This window comes from Bos indicus, chromosome 3 (genome assembly GCF_029378745.1).
Source record: "Bos indicus isolate NIAB-ARS_2022 breed Sahiwal x Tharparkar chromosome 3, NIAB-ARS_B.indTharparkar_mat_pri_1.0, whole genome shotgun sequence".
NCBI lineage: Eukaryota > Metazoa > Chordata > Mammalia > Artiodactyla > Bovidae > Bos > Bos indicus.
In genome coordinates this window covers 18,309-40,863 of record NC_091762.1, presented here as the reverse complement: position 1 = coordinate 40,863, position 22,555 = coordinate 18,309, and the positions used below count along the sequence as shown (strand labels likewise).

The 22,555-nt window shown below is 39.3% G+C and overlaps 2 pseudogenes; both read right to left on the bottom strand.

Annotated features, from left to right (window-relative positions):
* Positions 1 to 935: 935 nt before the first annotated feature.
* LOC139180397 (olfactory receptor 5L1-like) lies at positions 936 to 9,227 on the bottom strand (annotated as a pseudogene).
* Positions 9,228 to 11,540: 2,313 nt separating this feature from the next.
* On the bottom strand, positions 11,541 to 17,775 carry LOC139180396 (olfactory receptor 5D18-like; annotated as a pseudogene).
* Positions 17,776 to 22,555: the final 4,780 nt, after the last annotated feature.

Sequence of the window (22,555 nt, the reverse complement as noted above, 5' to 3'; positions counted from 1 at the left end):
ACATGCCACGGGGAACTAAACCCAAACACTGCAACTAGAGAAGTCCACATGCCACATAGAAGACCCAGCACAGCCAAATAAAACAAAATAATTTAAAAACTTTTTGCAAATCAATAAAAACTAAAAAATATACATATTCTAGTTGAAAAATACTTTAAAATGCTAACACCATCTAAACCTTCAGTGGGTTATAATCTTTTTCAATAGTAACATCAGAGATGGCAGATCACCATAACTTACACAGTAATGAAAAAGTTTAAAATATTGCCAGAATTACCAAAATATGACATGTGACAGAGATATGAGTGAGCAAATGTTGCTGGAAAAACAGTGCTAATAGACTTGCTTGATGCAGGGTTGCCACAAATCTTCAATCTGTAAAAATGCAGTATCTGCAAAGCATAATACTGTCAAGTGCAATAGACAATATACATCTATGCGCACACACACACACACACACACACACACACACACACACATACATATATGCTGCTGCTAAGTCGCTTCAGTCGTGTCCGACTCTGTGACCCCATAGACGGCAACCCACCAGGCTCCTCTGTCCCTAGGATTATCCAGGCAAGAATACTGGAGTGGGTTGCCATTTCCTTCTCCAATGCATGAAAGAGACACACATATACGCATACATAAAGAGATGACCAATTATGTGTTAGGTATATTCCTAGGCTATTTTCACTTGACATGTAATTTAATTTCCCTAAACTTTCTGTAATGTAATTATTATCAATATTTCTATTATTCATATGTGATAATATATGAAACCCCTAAACCACTGGACACTGCAATGACAAAAACAAAAAATAATAAAGGAAGTAAGAACAAAACAATAAAGAGAATATATATATTTATATTTATATACACATATGGAATCTTATTCTCTGTAAAAACTGACAAAGGTGTGTTTCTTATTGTAAAATAATAGGTGTTCAATTATGAAATGAATCGTAGTCCCCATAATGGATGTTAAAATACAATGTGATACTTAGTCCATTAAACTCATGAAAGTCAAAGAGAAAATTAAATTTGTGTGCCTTAACAGTCCAGTATACTGTCCAATTTAAAACATTTTATATAGCATCAAAGCAAAGAAGTAGGCTGCACATTTTGCAATATTCTCAATCAATCCTAAACTTGTAAATTGAAAAGGCACAAAGAGAATTAAAAAGACTCACTCATAGCTATTCACATCTTGACTGCTCTTTTCACTCCAACACTGAAACGCATCATTACCCTTTCATCAGCCTCCAATTTCTAACCCTGAGTCCTGCTAGGAAAATATTCTCTAGGATAATATTTTGGAGCTTACCACTTTTCTGAGCACTTCTTTCACATCCTTGTTCCTCAGACTATAGACCAGGGGGTTCAGCATGGGGATCACTACAGTGCAGAACACTGTGGCCACTTTGTCAGTGCCCATGCTGTTGCCAGAGTGGGGCTGGCAATAAATGAAAAGGACTGTTCTGTGAAAGACGATGATGGCAGTGAGGTGGGAAGCACACGTGGAAAAGCTTTGCATCTTTTGTCTGCAGAGCGCATCCTCAGGATGATGATGAGAATAAACAAGTAGGACGTGAGGATGACCACAGTGGTGATAACCTCATTGAAAGTGGCCACAATGTATAGCACCAATTGATTCCCGGTGACATCAGAGAAAGCAAGACACAAGACAGCGGGAAGATCACTGCAGGGAGCCGGTGAGGCATTCCACTCGTGACAAAGGTCATGAGGAAGGAGGCTCGGCATACGCAAAGGCGGGATCGAGCCTCAGGAGTCCCCCCGGATATTCTCGAGCATTTTCCCCCAAAAAACCAGAGTCTGCCTACTTTATTGCTTTGTGCTCTCACCTCTGACTTTACTGGGGGCTGTCCCCTACCACCATCTCTCTCTCTCTCTGTGTCAAAGAGTTAACTTACAGCTCCAATTAATAAAGTTCCTGGGCAATTAGGAGTGTTTAAATCCAAACCCCTCTGATGGCTCTCTAACTCGCCTGACAAGTTTACCCGGACTCCTGCAGCTATGCATACGATTGTTTACAGTCTCCCAGCCTCGAGAGGCATGGGAAGCTTAAGATATTCAAATAGCTTAGAGCCTCTCAGAGAGTTAAAAACTGTCAGAATAAAGTAGTAAAGGATTTCATTGATGAGTCAATGCTTGTTGCCAAGTTTTCACATCCCCTGAATTGTATCCTTGAATATGTATCAATTAATAGTGGGTATGTAGAAAAAATAAGTAGTGGCCTTGGTGTTAGTAACTTTAGACCCTTAAGGTAATAAATTCTTTCTTTGTTGTAAACCCATTACACATCCGCCCTATAGGAATGCAATTTTATCTTTGGAAGATGGTGCCAAACCTTGAAATAATTACTCTTAGAGAAAGTAAGTCTTTGTTGATAAGTCCTTGTCAAGAGTCATAAAATGTTAGTAGGCCTTCTGGCCAGAAGATGATGTAAATCACCTAAACCATTTGTATACGATACATTTGCAGGAAAGAAACCTTGGTTTTTGATAAGAACCAAAGACTGCTGACTTTGCATCCCCTATTATCCTCTATGTGTAACTTAGGGTATAAAAGCCCCTGTTAAAAATAAAGCTACGGGCCTTGTTCACCAGCGCTTGGTCTCCCCATGTCATTCTTCCCTTTAACTTCCAGCTGAGTCTCCATCTGGAGCGCGGAACCCACCACGCTTACTAATCATGCCTGGGCTTTTAAGACCCACTCGAGAAGGAGTCTAGGGTGAGACACCTTCCGCTATTCGAGAGGGCGCCTGCGGCCTACGTAAGTGGTGCAAACTTCTTGTCTTGAAGTTTTATTGGTCTCCCGCGTAAACCAAGCTACTCAGCTTCTTTTCTCCACTGAATTTTCCTACTGAGCTATCCTCATTCTATTGTTCTCTATATCTCTAATTAGCATATAAATAGTCGCCTAGGCCGTCTCTCCTTCGAATACCCTGGATCAGCTGGGGCTGGTCCCCAGCAGATCACAAAAGAAGTGGTTGATCACATTTGATCTGTAGGATGGGATCTGAAGAGCTAAACACAAGTGAGTAACAGAACATACAGTAGTATTGAGATAGCAACAAGACACCAACTCCATGCAGAGATTTCGGGACATGGTGACCATGTAGAGCAGTGGGTCACAGATGGCCACAAAGCAGTCATAGGCCATCACTGCCGGCAGAATGACCTCAGTTATCCCAAATGTGCAAAACAGGTAGAATTGCACAGTGCATTCCAGGAAGGAAATGGCTGTCTTCATTTAAGATGTTAGCTAGCATCTTCGGCATGACGGTAGTGGAGTAAGAGAAATCCACAAAGGACAAGTGGCTGAGGAAAAAGTACATGGGGGTGTGGAGTCCAAAGCTGACCTGAATGAGAGCAATCATGCCCAGGTTTCCCCAAACTGCGACTCTATAGACGGAAAGAAACAGCAGGAAGAGGAAGACTCTGAGCTCAGGGGCATCTGAGAATCCAAGGAGGAAGTCTGCCACAGCAGTGCAGTTTTCCTTGTCCATGTCCTCCCTTTACCATGGTTGCAGAAAAATATTAATAGTTATTCTCCATGAGATCATCCCCAATTTAGTTGACTGTCTCCTAAAAGGGGAGAAGGAAATGGCAACCCACTCCAGTATTTTTGCCTGGAAAATCCCATGGATGGAGGAGCCTGGTAAGCTGCAGTCCATGGAGTCTCTAAGAGTTGGACATGACTGAGCAGCTTCACTTTCACTTTTCACTTTCATGCATTGGAGAAGGAAATGGAAACCCAGTCCAGTGTTCTTGCTGGAGAATCCCAGGGACCGGGGAGCCTGGTGGGCTGCCGTCTATGGGGTGGCACTGAGTCGGACATGACTGAAGTGACTTAGCAGCAGCAGAAGCATTCTCCTAAAAGAGACATGATGATATATAGGGTACATTTTATAACAAATAAATAAGGCATTGCTTTGGGGAAGTTTAGGAAAAGCTCAGAAATTGCATCACTCAAATACATCGAGTCCCTAGTTTACTTCACAGATCACAGGAAAGACTTGCATCCATATGAGCCTGTATGATTCCTTAAACTAGTTATATATAATTCAGAGCTTAGAACTGAATCATCAGAAAGATATCAAATATTATTTAATTATCCATTTTTTTAAATTAAATTAATATATACACAGCACTATATATAAGGGTTTCCCTGTTGGCTTATTTGGCAAAGAACCCGCCTGCAATGCGGGAGACCTGGGTTTGATCCCTAGGTTGCGAAGATCCTCTGGAGAAGGGAATGGCTACCCACTCCAGTGTTCTGGCCTGGAGAATTCCATGGACTGTATAGTCCAAGGGGTAGCAAAGAGTCGGACACTACTGAGCAAATTTCAGTCACTATATATAAAATAAATAACAATGACCTATTATACTGCAAAGGGGACAATATTCCATATCTTATAATAATTTATAATGGAGAAGACTCTGAAAAAGAATATGATATATCTATATTTATACAGAATAGATACAGTTACATAGATATAGATATATCTGAATCATTTACTGTAGACCTGAAAGGAACACAGCATTGAAAATTAACTATAGGTCAATAAAATGGTTATTAAAAATATTCCAATACCTTTTTACTGACTTACTATTTAATCATTTCTCAAAGTATTAGGATTCAGTGGATAATTTTTTAGAAAATCTTTTATAATGAAATATATGAAGTATGCTTATTTAAGATTGCTAATTCACAAGTGTTCATTTATTTAAATATGGTTTAGCTGGGAAAGCAGATTTTATAATCTATATTAGTATATTTTCCTATAAAATTTGCATAGCGATTTTGTTAATTATGGCACACACTGTCTGTCATTCTTCAGGGAACTGATATTCAAAATCTGACATTCTGTAACTGTGACTCTCAAGCCTTATGAACACCTATTTGACAAATATATCCTCTGTTTTAGCTCTATTTGAAGAGCTAAACAATGATGTGAACATGTAATTAACAGAAATGCTTGCTGCTGCATTGCACCATTATTTATGAAAGCAAAATTTAGAAATAAAGTGTCGAGCAACAGGAAAAAAGTTCAAAGATACACTGCATACATATAGAAAATCACAGCTCTTTGAAGAAGTTTGCTTTTTTTAAAATCTAAATTTATTTAATTGGAGGTTAATTACTTTACAATATTGTAGTGGCTTTGCCATAAATGAAGTTTTAATGATCTAAAAATGATTATGATAAGATGGCAAGTAAAAACGTAGTAAATCAGGTTGCACACACAGAATATTATACACGCATACATAAGCTGCATTGTATATCTGATCTGCACAACATCCATTAAATATAAGTATTTTATTCTGATAACTTTAAAAAGAAACTTTAGAAAAGAATCTTGCTTGAATTCTCACAAAACATAAAAGTTTTAAGGGTTATGTTTTTTTTTTTTTTTTTTAATAAAGGAGATATATATGCAAAGCTTTTGACATATTGAAAATGCCAATGAAGGGTATTTTCTCTACTCACCCTTAGTAACAATAAAATGATTTGGAGGCACCAGTTGGTTATTTTCAGGGGGTAAAAAATCTGGACTAAATCCCAACACATCTGGTATTTTCCACATTCTTCAAATAACTTCAGAAAGGTTAATGTGTGCGTGTGTGTTCAGTTGTGTCCAGCTATTTACAACTCTAGGGACTGTAGCCTGCTAAGCCACTACATCCATGAGATTTCTCAGACAAGAATACCGAGTGGGTTGCCATTTCCTCCTTCAGGGTATCTCCCCAACCCAGGTACAGAACGTCTCAGGTGTATCCTCCAGGCAGATTCTTTACCCTCGAGCCACTCAAAGAGGTAAGTGAATGAAGTGAAAGTAACTCAGTCGCATCCGACTCTTTGCGACCCCATGGACTATAGAGTCCATGGAATTCTCCAGGCCAGAACACTGTAGCCTTTCCCTTCTCCAGGGGATCTTCCCAACCCAGGGATTGAAGCCAGGCCTCCCACATTTCAGGCTGATTCTTTACCAGCTGAGCCACAAGGGAAGCCCTTGAAGAGGTAAAGGACATGCGAATTAAAATATTGTGGTTTGAAAACATAATTATTCTGAGGATATGGTTTTCTTTCCTCAATGGCCAGTACAAGTGACTTCATCTTTTTCTGATTTCAAAGTAGTACATAATTGTGTAAAACCTTTTCCAGTTTTTAAAGAAAAATCAGGCTACTGATTACTTATAGAGAGAAGCGGTTCTTAACCAGGAGCGATTATAACCCCACAGGACATTTAGCAATATCTGAAGATACTGCTGATTGTCACAATCGGGAGGGTTGCTACTGACATCTAGTGGACCGACCAGTGAAAGTGAAAGGGTTAGTCACTCCGCTGTTTCTGACTGAGACCCCCAGGGACTGTAAGCCTGACAGGCTCCTCTGTCCATGGAATTCTCCAGACAAGAATACTGGAGTGGGTAGCCATTCCTGTCTCCAGGGGAGTTTCCTGACCCAGAGATTGAACCCGGGTCTCCTGCATTGCAGGCAGATTCTTTACCCTCTGAGCCACCAGGGAAGCCCCCTGGGCACACAAGATGCTGCTAAATAGTTGAGAAGGTACAGAACAGCATCTCCCTCCCCACCCCATCCTCCACACACACCCACAACACATGAAAAGACCAAAATATAATTTGGGCCAAAATGTCAAAGGTATCAAATGTGAGAAAATTGCTATAGAGAGACATCTATAAATCCCTTTGGCACAAGGACAAAGTAATCCCCCTCCTGTCTGATTCAGAGGTGGTTCACATGTCTGTGTTCCTCCTGGAACAGTTTCGAGGAGCCCTCAGCACCTACTCCCAGCCTCAGAGTGACTTCAGGAGACTCTCCCTGCTGTCTTTCCCAGGTTCCATGGATGGAGTTAAAGTGAGGGGGGAGGAGGAGGAGAGGGGAGAGGAATCGAGCATTCCTCCCTGTTGGCTCACACTCTTTCCCTCTTAAACTGACAGCTGTTTCAAATTCGGCTCTGCAGATAGAGTTGTTTCCATGTCCTGTCGAGATTGTTTCTCAGAACAAAAAGTGAAAATACTTTCAAAATGGAGTGCTCAAAATTTGGACATTTCTTAAAATACTCTATAAATACAGGCTAACTACAGACTTTTAAAAATGTCTAATGTCACTACCCTCTTTTACAATTGTTCCACCTCTCATACATGACTAACAATACTACCCTTATGAGAAGACAAACAAATAAACAAGCTTCCACACCTCAGGAAATACAGTTCAGTCCATTCCCCCAAAACAGAGTGTAGTCCAACCAACCCGTGAGATAGGCCTTGCTTCCTGTTTGTGAAGATGCTATGAGGGAAAATGTTACATGCTTTACATTTTTATGTGTGTGTATCCCTGGAGCTCATATTTCTTAAGCTTCCAAACCAATCATTGATATCTGTGGGACACCAAAAAGACATCAAGCAAACAACTTCATCTTGAGAGCAAGCAACATCATCTTGGGACTCAAATAATTAAGGAGTTGTATGAGATGTCGTCAGATGGGAAAAGCTATTTAAAGCTGGTTCATGTACCAAGTCTCTTCAGTCATGTTTGACTCTTTGTGACTCTATGGACCATAGCCCACCAGGCTCCTATGTCCATGGGATTCTCCAGGCAATAATACAGGAGTGGGTTGCCATGCTCTCCTCCAGGGGATCTTCCTGACCCAGGGATTGAACCTGCGTCACCTGAATTGCAGGTGGATTCTTTACCCACTGAGCCACCTGGAAAGCCCCAAGTTGGTACACAGTTCAACACAATTCCTTTCAGATGTCATGATGAACTGCAGAGCATTTTTTGCTGCATTCAAATATTGCCCTCTGAACCAGGGATTATGTTGCCATTATGAAATATGTGGATAAGTCTTCTAATCTGTGCCAGTCTTACACTTAGAGCTCCTTACTGGAGGACATAGGGTTTGAAGTCACAATAGCATTCTGCCAAATACCAGAAAGGGGTGGAAATAATGATCCACCTTTGCTGAGAATAATAGCAATTGCTCACATTTGCTGATCACTTTGTATGTGCTGTGTACTCTTCTGAATGCAACCACCCACACCTTTCATCTTTATAAAAATAAGTGAGATGATTATAGCTATGAAAATAAGTGAGATGATTACTGCTATGCAGCATCTAAGATGACTTAGACACTGGCAGCTGTAACTTGCACAAAGTCATAAGTGAAATCATTGATAGAATGAGCTTATATGCTGCTCTTTGGTTTTTGCCATCTGGCCCTGTGTTAGGAAGAGCAGAGCCAATGACGGTGCTGGAAACCGTGCTCCCGGCTCAATGCAGAGACCGTTTAATGGGTCTGCCTGAAGGATCTCTCCCAAGTCACTTCTTATCTGACTGCATAACCTCTCCTTCATCCAACAGTGCTTAAAGGAGAGTCTGTTGTGTGTGCCCTGGAATATACCAAGAATTCAAGAATTCCATGCAATTTCATTTTTCAGAAACAAGGATTCCTCTTATTCATTCATGTATTACCTGGTGAATTATCCCAATTAGAAAAGCAAAAACAAACTCCCAAAACTTAAAACATGAGTGCTGTGAAGTACTGCTTTCCAGAAAGCCTGACATTATCTCTTTGTGTGTGTGTGTGTAATGAAGTTTTATTAAAGTATAAAGGAGATAGAGAAAGCTTCTGACATAAGCTTTAATCAAGATTTTTCCAGCCCTTGACATGACTTCTTGTTTCTCTCTGGTTTATATATCTTTTTTTTCCCTCAAAAAATAAGGACTTTACACAGGCATTTTAGACTATACAGTGATGTTTTGAAATTAGATATTAGTGGATTGATGATCATAATATATCTATTTAGTATCTATTTTTGTTGTTGTTGTTCTTTGTATACCCTGAAAGTATTGCCAGTTTTAAAATTCATCTCCCTGAGGGAGAGAGTTCCATTACAGGAAGAATAAAAAGACATCTATAAAGAACAACATGGGCAGTGATGTTTTATATCATCTGGGCAAAATGAACTCTCTGCTTATCTATTTATCTAAGTCTTAAAGGCAAGGCAGGTATTTTTTTAAAAGTAATTTAAATATAAACTTATAATTGAATTCTATTTAATGATTATTTTAATAAAATATATAATAAAATTATGAAGTTGTAAGTTTTTGATGAACTATATTTATACAAATAAGATACTATAATTTTATTAAAGTATTGTATCAAAATATTCAAGGACATCAACAAGTTAAATTGCCTAAACTTTTTAATTACACATTTTAATCAAGTTGCATTTAAGAAAAGCTGATATGCTTAGTTGCTATATGATAAGACTTGAAAATGTCTTTGTGGTAACATCAGAAATTAAGAATGTCAGTGGTTTTAAAGACAGCATAACAAGCTGCTCCAAAACACTAGTTTAAAAACAAAAACAAAAAACAAAAAACTGCTGCTTATTGCATGGATCACTATTACATGAGTCAGTAAGGTCAGTACCCTCATGTGATCTTGGCTGGTGTACTTACGTGTATATTATCAGCTTTGCAGTCTCGGTGATCTAAGAAGGCCTCATACTCCAGTTGGGAGGTTGCTAAATGCTATTTCATGGAATAGGGGTGTAAGGCATATTGCTCATTATCCAATAGGCTGGCTTGTGCTTATTCACATGGCAGTTTTTCTAAGAGATTATGCAAATTCCAAGAGATTTTGAGAAAGCCACAGGGCCATCAGATGCTTGAAGATGGCACAATATCTCTTCAGCTACCTTTTATATCAGTCAAAGCTAGTCCCAAAGTAGTCTACATTCAGAATGTGGAGAGATTGATTCCACCGTTAATCAGAAGAGTAGAAAGCGGCGTGGATACCTGGATAACTGAAGAACTGGGATCATGTTGAAAACTACCATATTGGATAGCAAATCACCTTAAAAGATATAACTTCCAAAATTTTAGTCTTCAGCAAAATTAGAAGGCAATCTAACTTTAATGTATTACTTTCAAAAATTTGAGGAAAGATCATTGTGAGAAATTGGCTGAAATATTTGTGTCATTCCTATTCCAGCACAAATTCTGACAGATTCTATTCCCATTTACATTCAATGCTCTCAAATATTATGAGTGTTTAGATCTTTTGACAGGTAGACATCGCAGAATTTATCTAGATATATTGAATAGAGAGAATAGTGTACAATTTATTCAAGCAAAAGTGAGCTATTAATGTTAGGTGAAGTAAAAGTTGCTCAGTCATGTCCAACTCTTTGCGACCCCGTGGAATTCTCCAGACCAGAACATTGGAAGACTTGGTATTTCTGTTTTTCAATATTTATTCGCCAGATTGAATAGGTCTGGATGCTAGTAACTACCTTCTTCTCGTATGTTGAATGTGGTCAAACAGGCTACTGGTTTTCAACTCTTAGGGCCACTCCAAGTACTGTTTTTTTAAAGCTAGGAGTTTAGTTGAGAGGGTTTCCCTTGTGGCTCAACTGGTAAAAAATTTGCATGCAATGTGGGATACCTGGGTTCGATCCCTGGGTTGGGAAGATTCCCTGGAGACAGGAAAGGCTACCCACTCCAGTATTCTGGCCTGGAGAATTCTATGGACTAGTCCATGGGGTCACAAGGAATTGGACACGACTGAGCAACTTTCACTTTCACTTTCTTTAGTTGAGAAGGATACAGACATTTTATTCAGGAAAGAAAAAAAAAACCTGATAATGTTTTTGACGTCTTCATAGGCAGAATAATAGCTTGAAATGCATGTTAGGCAGGTACTCACCATGCTTCCTTTTTGTATGTAAAATTTTCTGAGATCTAGTCTACCATTTTTAAGTCTCTGGTGGACTCTATCACTGGAGAAGGAAATGACAACCCACTCCAGTCTTCTTGTCTGGCAAATCCCATGGATAAAGGATCCTGGTAGACTAGAGTCCATGGGGTTGCAAAACAATTGGACACAACTGAGTGACTCAACAACAATCATAGCTGGTTATGTTGCCACACTGGAGCTCTTTTGAAAACACATTGGGAATATAGACCATGTCTTATCAACTTTCATTCATGCCAGATCAGATCAGATCAGATCAGTCGCTCAGTCATGTCCGACTCTTTGCAACCCCATGAATCGCAGCACACCAGGCCTCCCTGTCCATCACCAACTCCCGGAGTTCACTCAGACTCACGTCCATCAAGTCAGTGATGCCATCCAGCCATCTCATCCTCTGTCGTCCCCTTCTCCTCCTGCCCCCAATCCCTCCCAGCATGAGTCTTTTCCCATGAGTCAACTCTTCGCATGAGGTGGCCAAAGTACTGGAGTTTCAGCTTTAGTATCATTCCTTCCAAAGAAATCCCAGGGCTGATCTCCTTCAGAATGGACTGATTGGATCTCCTTGCAGTCCAAGGGACTCTCAAGAGTCTTCTCCAACACCACAGTTCAAAAGCATCAATTCTTTGGCGCTCAGCCTTCTTCACAGTCCAACTCTCATATCCATACATGACCACAGGAAAAACCATAGCCTTGACTAGACAAACCTTTGTTGGCAAAGTAATGTCTCTGCTTTTGAACACGCTATCTAGGTTGGTCATAACTTTCCTTCCAAGGAGTAAGCGTCTTTTAATTTCATGGCTGCAGTCACCATCTGCAGTGACCTGCATATACAATATCCAAAAATATCCAAATATGCAAACACAGTATTTATTCTATTAAAAAAAATTATTGTTGTATCATTGACTCAGTATTGCGCTCTGACCTCCTTGTTTCTCAGGCTTTAGTCTCCTGGATAAAACTCCAATGTTGGAATATGTCTCCTAAAACTCTGTCTCTTCTGTTTTCCAAACCAGGGTACATAATACCTATTTTATAAAAGTATCTCTCTTAAGGACTTGAAATTTTTCCTCTGAAACCTTCTATTATACTTATTGTTTTATATCTTATACAATTTCTACTTTGTAAAGTGCCCTACTATCATCACTGAATTTTCATCCCTTGAAGGATGAACACTATGTCTTAACTGCTATTTGTACTTTTTGTAAGAGGAAGGCATGTTATTATTGAGAGCCTAGTCTACCATAGGTATTAAAAAAGGAGAATGAAATTAACAATTATTAAGATTACACAAGTATGCCACATGATATTTATGTCCTTTAACCTTTGTAATCAGATTATTTTGTCTAAAATTTTAAATGAAAAAGACTTGAAAGATTGCTAACTTTTTTCCCAGTAAGTAAGAGAGAAAGTCAAGTTTAGTATGGTTAAGCAAAACACATGTACTTTCTATTTTACGTATTAACACTTCATTAATAATAAATCTCTTTTTATCAACCAACCTTTGCAGACACAGTTTATTTACATATCAAGGGCAAAATCTTCCAGAATAATGTTTATTATGAAAATATTTTAGAGTCCATGATGTTGGAGACTGTGTCCTTGACATCCTTATTTCTCAGACTGTAGATCAGGGGATTCAACATGGGGATGACCACCGTGTAAACACAGACGCCACTTTGATTGTGTGCCTGGAGAGTGTGGAGCTGGGCACAGAGTAGAGGAAGAGAATGGTGCCCGGGAAGATGCTGATGGTGGTCACGTGGGAGGCGCAGGTGGAGAAGGCTTTGTGGTGACCACAGGCTGAAGGCATCTTGAGGATGGTGACAAGAAACACATAAGACAGGAGAATGATGAAGAGTGTGCTGACCTCATTAAAGGTGGAGAAAATAAAAAGCAGCAACTGGTTGAGATAAGTATCAGAGCAAGAGAGGGAAAGCAGATAAGAGAACTCACAGAAGAAGTGATTGATTGTGTTGAAACCTCAAAATGATAATTTGATAACAGTACAGGTGAGTATCAAGGAGCAAGCTACTCCCCAAGCATAAGATCCAACCACTAATGTGGCACAGAGTCTCAGGGACATGGCCACCATGTAGAGCAGAGGGTTGCAGATGGCCACGAAGCAGTCTTAGGCCATCACAGCTAATAAAAAGGACTCAGTCACCACAATGGTGCAAAAGAAAAAGAATTGTATTACACAACCTACAACTGAAATGGTTCTGTCTTCTACCGTGAGGTTCACCATGGTGTTGGGAGCAACGATGGAGGAATAAGAAAAGTCCACAAAGGGGAGGTGGCTGAGGAAAAAGTACATGGGGGTGTGCAGTTTGGGGTTAATTTTGATGGTTGGAATCATCCCAAGATTCCCCGCCACAGTGACACTGTAGATGGTGAAGAATGTCAGGAAGAGGGGAACTTGCAACTCTGGGTAATCGGAGAAGCCCAGGAGAGTGAACACGGCCCCACTTTTACTTCTCTCTGATAGAAACATGGCTTCTGTTTGTCAGAATCTGAATCAGTCCTAGAAAGAAAAATATTAAGGGAAATAAGGATGTAAGACACTTGGTTAACTATTCCTTTCCAAAGCTGGAAGAGGAAGCAAAGTGTCTCTTTTAGAACCTCTCTCTGTGTTTCTTACTCACGATTGCTAAATGTCTAAAATTTAAAAAAGATAACCATTTAAACTTTTCTTTAAGTAGCACAGTACCCTTATTGAAATTTTTAGTTTGAATTATAATTTCAACATTTAGAGATGATATGAAATCAAAAGATTTGGAAGTTATTTTAAGTGAAACCCTTCTATAACACTTTTAGGTCCTCTTGAACATTATAAATTCATAAAAGATTAACCTAGCCTAGTACCATAACTGATTATTTCAGTCCTAAAACTAGCAGCAGAAGTGAGAAAATTTTAAATTACACTTTGCATCACATGTCCACAATGTGACCCTAAGAATGACCCCTCTAATAGTTCACATCTGTGCCTTTATTGTTAATTCCACATGATACTTTAACATTTACTTTTGTTTCTGACTCAGTAAATCTATTGTCAAAATAAACCTTAGTTAATTTTTTTCAGATAGTGTTCTTCTCAACCCAGGGAGCCCTAATTACCCCACCTCATTGCTTGTGGAATAATAACACTGAACAAATAATAAGGATAATACAGTCTATGTCTTTATCAAAGACATGACAAAGCAGAAGACAGAGATCCTTGACTTTCCCTGTAACATGCAAATAAGGATCAATCTACACGTCTGTGACTGGAATCTTGATCCAGACTCCCGGAATTTTCCATTTGTCTAAAAGAGAATCTATGTTCAATGTCTTAGTACTAAGATATTCCATTTACTCATAATCATGTTCCAATTTGTGACAAACTAGTGATCTTAAACCTATGGGAAATTGCCCAATGAAAATGTACATATCAGAGAGCTATACTAGAAGGCAGCAGCAGGTGAGATGAGAAAGGAAGTTGAGAAAAATGTAACTAACTCTACTAAAGATTCTAACATAGAAATGTCCATAAATAAAGACATTTATTCTGTCCCTACATTACCTGTAAAAGAGAAAGATCAAACATTTAAGGTAGTACTTCAGTGTGATGATATTTCATGAGAAAATGCTAATAGAAAAGAATTGTATTTCTCTAATTGGTGACCAATGACTTCTAAAGGGATAGTGGTAAAGAATCCACCTGCCAATGTAGGCGATGCAAGAGATGTAGGCTCAATCCCTGGGTTGGGAAGATCCTCTGGTGGAGGAAATGGCAACCCACTCCAGTATCCTTGAGTGGAATATTATGTGGACAGAGTCGGGTTGGCTATGTAGTCAATGAAGTCACAAAGAAGAGGACACAACTGAGCGACTCAGCACACATTCATGCACAATTGGTGACCTACACCTCTTAGACCCTACCATACCAGGACTTTTCTCTATCATTTCCGATAAGGTTGTCTCTAGTCCCATAACTCAAGAAATATATTTTATATGGCTCAACAGTGATGTCAGACCATAGGCAAAACTGAGACACTCAAGATCCCTATATCTTCCTATACTCATAAATTTGAGTATAAATTAAAAAAAAACAATCTATCACAAAACTAGACATTCTAAATATAGCTGATTTGTCTAAGCCACGTGAAAATTAATATTAAACTAATGCTTTATTTCATCCAATGGATTTTGTGACCCAAATGTTATTTTTAAATTGCTGGTGAGTTTCTTTGGATTTAGGAAATATGACAGTTAATATCTTTCCTATATCTTTTTTCTCTATTTTGTTTAATTTTTGCTCTCAAGGCTGGTTTACATACCTAATTAAAAATAGTGCCTTTTACGTTTCTTTCACTAGCATTTGTTTAATCTCTGGTTATATTTTTTATTAAATATTTGTCTTTATTTCAATTTGACTACTCCTTCAAAAGTTTGTAGACACCAGATAATGCACCTCCCACAGATTCTCAGAGCTCTTCTAACCCTCCATTCCAGGCACTTGTGTTCAGTCACTCCATTGCTTCAGACTCTTGTGAATCCATGGACTTTTGTAGCTCGCCAGACTCCTTTGCCCATGGACTTTTTTCCAGGCAAGAATACTGAAGTGGGTTACCATTTCCTACTCCAGGGGATGTTCCTAAACCAGGGATCAAACCCAAGTCTCTTGCATCTCTTGCACTAGCAGCAGATTCTTTACCACTGTTCCACCGGGGAAGCCCTGTTGTTTTAAGGGCTCAGCTGAGCCAGTTCTCACACAAAGCTCTGTAGGCTGAGTCCACTTCCTCTTCCTTTACAGTTCAGATTGGTAACTTTCACAATGACTCAGTATTACTCAAGGACTCTCTATGTCTAAATGGTAAATTTTCCCTCACACTTTTTTTCTAATACCCTACTTAGAAAATAATATTAATTTTTGTTTAGAATCTTATTTTTGAATTTAATTTTGGTTGTGTACCTGTGGCGGATTCATTTTGATATTTGGCAAAACTAATACAATTATGTAAAGTTTAAAAATAAAATAAAATTAAAAAAAATAATTTTGATTGGAAGGGGTATATACAGATATACCTGCTCCCTTCTGAGCCTCCCCCTCTCAGTCCCATGCCTTCTCCTAGGTCATCACAGAGTGCCAGGCTGAGCTCCTGTGTTTCACAGCAGCTTCCCATGATACCTGCTGATGGGTGAAAGTAGAATCTCTCCTGGTTGGGAGTGATGGATATAGTCTTATATCTAAAGTCACAACCTATGGGGCATAAACCCTAGAGACTGTCTGTTGCCTCATTCTCTTAAAGCCTTGAAATGATTAAAATTAATCACAATTCTCTGATGTAATTCTTTCTTGTGTTCTATAAAACCTGGAGCAGCGTTAGGGGCATTTCACATGAACATTTGTAGGTTAAAATCACTTCTCTCAGACCCTTCCTCACACTCATACTTTTTTACAATTATAAAAATTATGTAATTATAGATGAAATCATTATTAAATATTAATTTAAGGACTATAACATGCCAGGCATAACCTTGTTCCTTCATACTTTTACTCTAACATATGGAAGAAATATGAAGGTCCAGCATTTAGATCATCATGATTCATTGAGAGTTAAAGCAGAGATATTTACTAAGTTAAATATTTAGTTTGGACAATGAACTGATCCCTTTAAAATAGCTGTTCTGTTTGATTGCACCACCACATCCATTCCATTAATTACTTCTGTTTATTGAATTATTGAAATAACACATATTCATTGTAGAAACCAAGGACTACAGAATTTAAATAAGGAAAATTAACACAGTATAAATAATTTTTATTAACTCAAGTGCATTTCAAATCTCACAGTCAAGTTTAGTAAATATGACCAACATTACCTGAAGTAAAAGATAAAGGTGAGCATCTCCAGTGGTGCAGTGTGGGCATCATTTATCCCTTGAAATGATGTGATGAGAAACTTCACCTCTGTGACATTCTTTCCACAGAATCTATTATCTCATCTTACTATAAGAAAATTATTAAGCAAACCCATATCTGCAAGCATTCTACAGGATACCTCATCCATACTCCTTAAAATTATTGAAGCCAAAGAAAAAAAAAAAAAGGAAAGAGTCAAAATTTGTAACAGATCAGACATTAGGGAGACATGATGACAGTACAATGTGGTACCTGGATTGGGTCCAAGAAAATAAAGAGGGAATTAAAGGGAAAAAGCTGATGGAATCCAAGTAAAATTTAGATTTTAGTGATCATATTGTACTAATATTTATTTTTATTTTATTGTGGTAAGAACATTTCACATAGGACCTACCAAATTAAGATATTTTAAATGTACGATACAGTATTGTTGACTACCAATATGATTTTTGTACAGTATATCTCTAGAACCCATTTAACCTGCTTAATTGATATTTTATGTCCATTGATTTGTAACTTCCTGTTTCCCCCTCCTCTTGCCTCTGACATCTATCACTCCACTTTTTGACTCCATGAACTTATACGTGGAGTTATACAGTATTTGTCTTTCTGTGACTGACATATTTCACTAAGCATACTGTCATCCATGTGGTAATTTACTGCATAATTTCTTTCTTTTTTTATGCCATTTTTATGTACATGCCACATTTTCTTGATCCACTTTTTGGTCCATAGACATTTAGGTTATTTCTAATATTTGTTATTGTGAATAGCTCTGCAATGAACAAGGGAATGCTAATATCTCTTTTAAATCATTTTAGTTCTTTTGAATTAAATCAATATTTGAATTAAATAAATAAATATTCAGAAGCAGAGTTACTGGATTATCAGAGCATATATTTAATTTTTATACTATGAAAAGCTGCCATAGTATTTTCACAAGTATATTTAAGTAACAATCAGAAGGCAATTTTTCCACGCCAGTTCTCACTATCATAATTCTTTATCAGTGATTTTTTTTCAGAGATTTTCAATTCTGACACAATTGATATTTTGGACTGGATTATTCTTTTTATGGGAGCTATCCTGTGCAGCTTCTCTGGCCTCTGTCCACTAGATGATAGTACATTCACCCCTGTCCCTGCATTGTGACACCAAAAATGCCTCCAGATATTGTCTATTGTCCATTGGGAGATGAGGGGGAGTGAATAAACCACTGATCATCTTTTACTTGATTCTGGTAGATTTTCATGTCCTTCTAGTTAACTTATATGCAATTAAATATCTATTTCCTTACCTCCCAAATACTATTATATAAGCCACCTGTATTATCATCAATCCTGGGAAGCATGGTATCTAAAATGTTTATCCTTACAATTTCTTCCTATTGTTTTTGTTTGTGGTCTTGTGAGTCAGCACTTGTTTTTCCCTGCCAGGCCAATTGGTGTAAACAACGGTGTAAGAATGGTGAAGAGGAGCTACCCCACGTCCGAGGTTAGGGACAGCAGCTGAGAGGAGCTACCCCACATCCGAGGTCAGGGGCAGGAGCCGAGAGGAGCTACCCCACGCCCGAGGCCAGGGGCTGCGGCCGGGAGGAGCAACCCCACCTCCAAGGAACGGTGGCTGCGCGGGTGCAGGAGAGCCTAGAGGAGCTATTCCACGTTCAAGGTCAGAAGGGGCGGTGGTGAGGAGATACTCCTCGTCCAAGGTAAGGAGCAGTGGCTGCGCTTTGCTGGAGGAGCCGTGAAGAGATATCCCACGTCCAAGGTAAGAGAAACCCAAGTAAGACAGTAGGTGTTGCAAGAGGGCATCAGAGGGCAGACATACTGAAACCATACTCAAAGAAAACTAATCAATCTAATCACACTAACACCACAGCTTTGTCTAACTCAATGAAACTAAGCCATGCCCTTGGGGCCACCCAAGATGGGCGGGTCATGGTGGAGAGGTCTGACAGAATGTGGTTCACTGGAGAAGGGAATGGCAAACCACTTCAGTATTCTTGCCTTGAGAACCCCATGAACAGTATGAAAAGGCAAAATGATGGGATACTGAAAGAGGAACTCCCCAGGTCAGTAGGTACCCAATATGCTACTGGAGATCAGTTGAGAAATAACTCCAGAAAGAATGAAGGGATGGAGCCAAAGCAAAAACAATACCCAGTTGTGGATGTGACTGGTGATAGAAGCAAGGTCCAATGCTGTAAAGAGCAATTATGCATAGGAACCTGGAATGTCAGGTCCATGGATCAAGGCAAATTAGAAGTGGTCAAACAGGAGATGGCAAGAGTGAATGTCGATACTCTAGGAATCAGCGAACTAAAATGGACGGGAATGGGTGAATTTAATTCAAATGACCATTATATCTACTACTGCGGGCAGGAATCCCTCAGAAGAAATGGAGTAGCCATCATTGTCAACAAAAGAGTTCAAAATGCAGTATTGGATGCAATCTCAAAAATGACACAATGATCTCTGTTCGTTTCCAAGGCAAATCATTCAATACCACAGTAATCCAAGTCTATGCCCCAACCAGCAATGCTGAAGAAGCTGAAGTTGAATGGTTCTAGGAAGACCTACAAGACCTTTTAGAACACCCAAAAAAGATGTCCTTTTCATTATAGGGGACTTGAATGTAAAAGTAGGAAGTCAAGAAACACCCGGAATAACAGGCAAATTTGGCCTTGGAATACGGAATGAAGCAGGGCAAAGACTAATAGAGTTTTGCCAAGAAAATGCACTGGTCATAGCAAACACCCTCTTCCAACAACACAAGAGAAGACTACACATGGATATCACCAAACGGTCAACACCAAAATCAGACTGATGATATTCTTTGCAGCCAAAGATGGAGAAGCTCTATACAGTTAACAAAAACAAGACCAGGAGCTGACTGTGGCTCAGAACATGAACTCCTTATTTCCAAATTCAGACTGAAATTGAAATGAAAGTAGGGAAAATCACTAGACCATTCAGGTGTGACCTAAATCAAATCCCTTATGATTATACAGTGGAAGTGAAAACTAGATTTAAGGGACTAGATCTGATAGATAGAGTGCCTGATGAACTATGGACTGAGGTTCGTGACATTGTACAGGAGACAGGGATCAAGACCATCCCCTTGGAAAAGAAATGCGAAAAAGCAAAATGGTTGTCTGGGGAGGCCTTACAAATAGCCGTGAAAAGAAGAGAAGCAAAAAGCAAAGGAGAAAAGGAAAGATATAAGCATCTGAATGTCGAGTTCCAAAGAATAGCAAGAAGAGATAAGAAAGCCTTCCTCAGTGATCAATGCAAAGAAATAGACAAAAAAAAAAAAAAAAAAAAAAAAAAAACCAGAATGGGAAAGACTAGAGATCTCTTCAAGAAAATTAGAGATACCAAGGGAACATTTCATGCAAAGATGGGCTCGATAAAGGACAGAAATGGTATGGACCTAACAGAAGCAGAAGATATTAAGAAGAGGTGGCAAGAATACACAGAAGAACTGTACAAAAAAGATCTTCATGACCAAGATAATCACGATGGTGTGATCACTCACCTAGAGCCAGATATCCTGGAATGTGAAGTCAAGTGGGTCTTAGAAAACATCACTATGAACAAAACTAGTGGAGGTGATGGAATTCCAGTTGAGCTATTTCAAATGCTGAAAGATGATGCTGTGAAAGTGCTGCACTCAATATGCCAGCAAATTTGGGAAACTCAGCAGTGGCCACAGGACTGGAAACGGACAGTTTTCATTCCAATCCCAAAGAAAGGCAATGCCAGAGAATGCTCAAACTACTGCACAATTGCACTCATCTCACACACTAGTAAAGTAATGCTCAAAATTCTCCAAGCCAGGTTTCAGCAATACATGAACCATGAACTTCCTGAAGTTCAAGCAGGTTTTAGAAAAGGCAGAGGAACCAGAGATCAAATTGCCAACATCCGCTGGATCATCGAAAAAGCAAGAGAGTTCCAGAAAAACATCTATTTCTGCTTTATTGACTATGCCAAAGCCTTTGACTGTGTGGATCACAATAAACTGTGGAAAATTCTGAAAGAGATGGGAATACCAGACCACCTGACCTGCCTCTTGAGAAATCTGTATGCAGGTCAGGAAGCAACAGTTAGAACTGGACATGGAACAACAGACTGGTTCCAAATAGGAAAAGGAGTACGTCAAGGCTGTATATTGTCACCCTGCTTATTTAACTTCTATGCAGATTACATCATGAGAACCGCTGGGCTGGAAGAAGCACAAGCTGGAATCAAGATTGCCGGGAGAAATATTAATAACCTCAGATATGCAGATGACACCACTCTTATGGCAGAAAGTGAAGAGGAACTAAAAAGCCTCTTGATGAAGGTGAAAGAGGAGAGTGAAAAAATTGGCTTTTAGGAAATGAAGATCATGGCATCTGGTCTCACCACTTTATGGCAAATAGATGGGGAAACAGTGTCAGACTTTATTTTTCTGGGCTCCAAAATCACTGCAGATTGTGACTGCAGCCATGAAATTAAAAGATGCTTACTCCTTGGAAGAATAGTTATGACCAACCTAGATAGCATATTCAAAAGCAGAGACATTACTTTGCCAACAAAGGTCCATCTAGTCAAGGCTATGGTTTTTCCAGTGGTCATGTATGGATGTGAGAGTTGGACTGTAAAGAAGGCTGAGTGCTGAAGAATTGATGCCTTTGAACTGTGGTGTTGGAGCAGACTCTTGAGAGTGCCTTGGACTGCAAGGAGATCCAACCAGTCCATTCTGAAGGAGATCAGCCCTGGGATTTCTTTGGAAGGAATGATGCTAAAGCTGAAACTCCAGTACTTTGGCTACCTCATGCGAAGCGTTGACTCATTGGAAAAGACTCTCATGCTGGGAGGGATTTGGGGCAGGAGGAGAAGGGGACGACAGAGGATGAGATGGCTGGATGGCATCACTGACTCGATGGACATGAGTCTGAGTGAACTCCGGGAGTTGGTGATGGACAGGGAGGCCTGGCATGCTGTGATTCATGGGGTCGCAAAGAGTTGGATACGACTGAGCGACTGAACTGAACTGAACTCAACTGAAAATCTTATTTAGAGCAACCTGGTTGATTCTACTTCTCCAGAAGTTACCTTTTAATTCTTTTAAATTCAGTTTTGCTTAAATACCTGCCTATTCTCCCTTGCACAGTTTTACCCTGAATTGGCAGAAGCAGAGACATGCACCAAAGAGTCTCAGGGCCCCTCTGTCCTCACTCCCAGGAAACACTTGTTCAGGACACTGCTATGAAGGAGTTCAGCTGAGCCAGGCCCTTCTACATATCTTTCAGGAAAATATGCACTTCTTGTTCCTGATATGTAACGTTCACGGTGACTCAAAATTCCCCCAAGTGATTTCCCTCATGAGGAAATAACTGAAGCTAAGGTATCTGTTAGATACCCTACATGGGACTGTGGGAAAGGCAGCCCCCCTCCCCCCTCCAGAGGACTTGTTGATTTACTGGGAAGGCTGAGTCCCATATGTCTCCTCCACTTTCTGTGGCACAAGGCCCTAGAGAGAATCCCTTTCCTTCCTCTTCAGAGGCTCAAAACAAGCAATTAAAGCTAATTATTGTTTTCTGATGCAATTTATATTTCTTGAAAACATGAGGAAAAATCAATAGCAGACTTAGAAACATTTTATATGAAAGTAAGTCAAAAGTTTAACTGTCACCTTCTCATTAAGCCCCATTATCATTCCCAGAGACTCCAAAACTGTTGCATAATGACATCACAGCAAAAGTTACGGGGAAGGCAATGGCAACCCACTCTAACACTCTTGCCTGGAAAATCCCATGGATGGAGGAGCCTGGTAGGCTGCAGTCCATGGGGTCA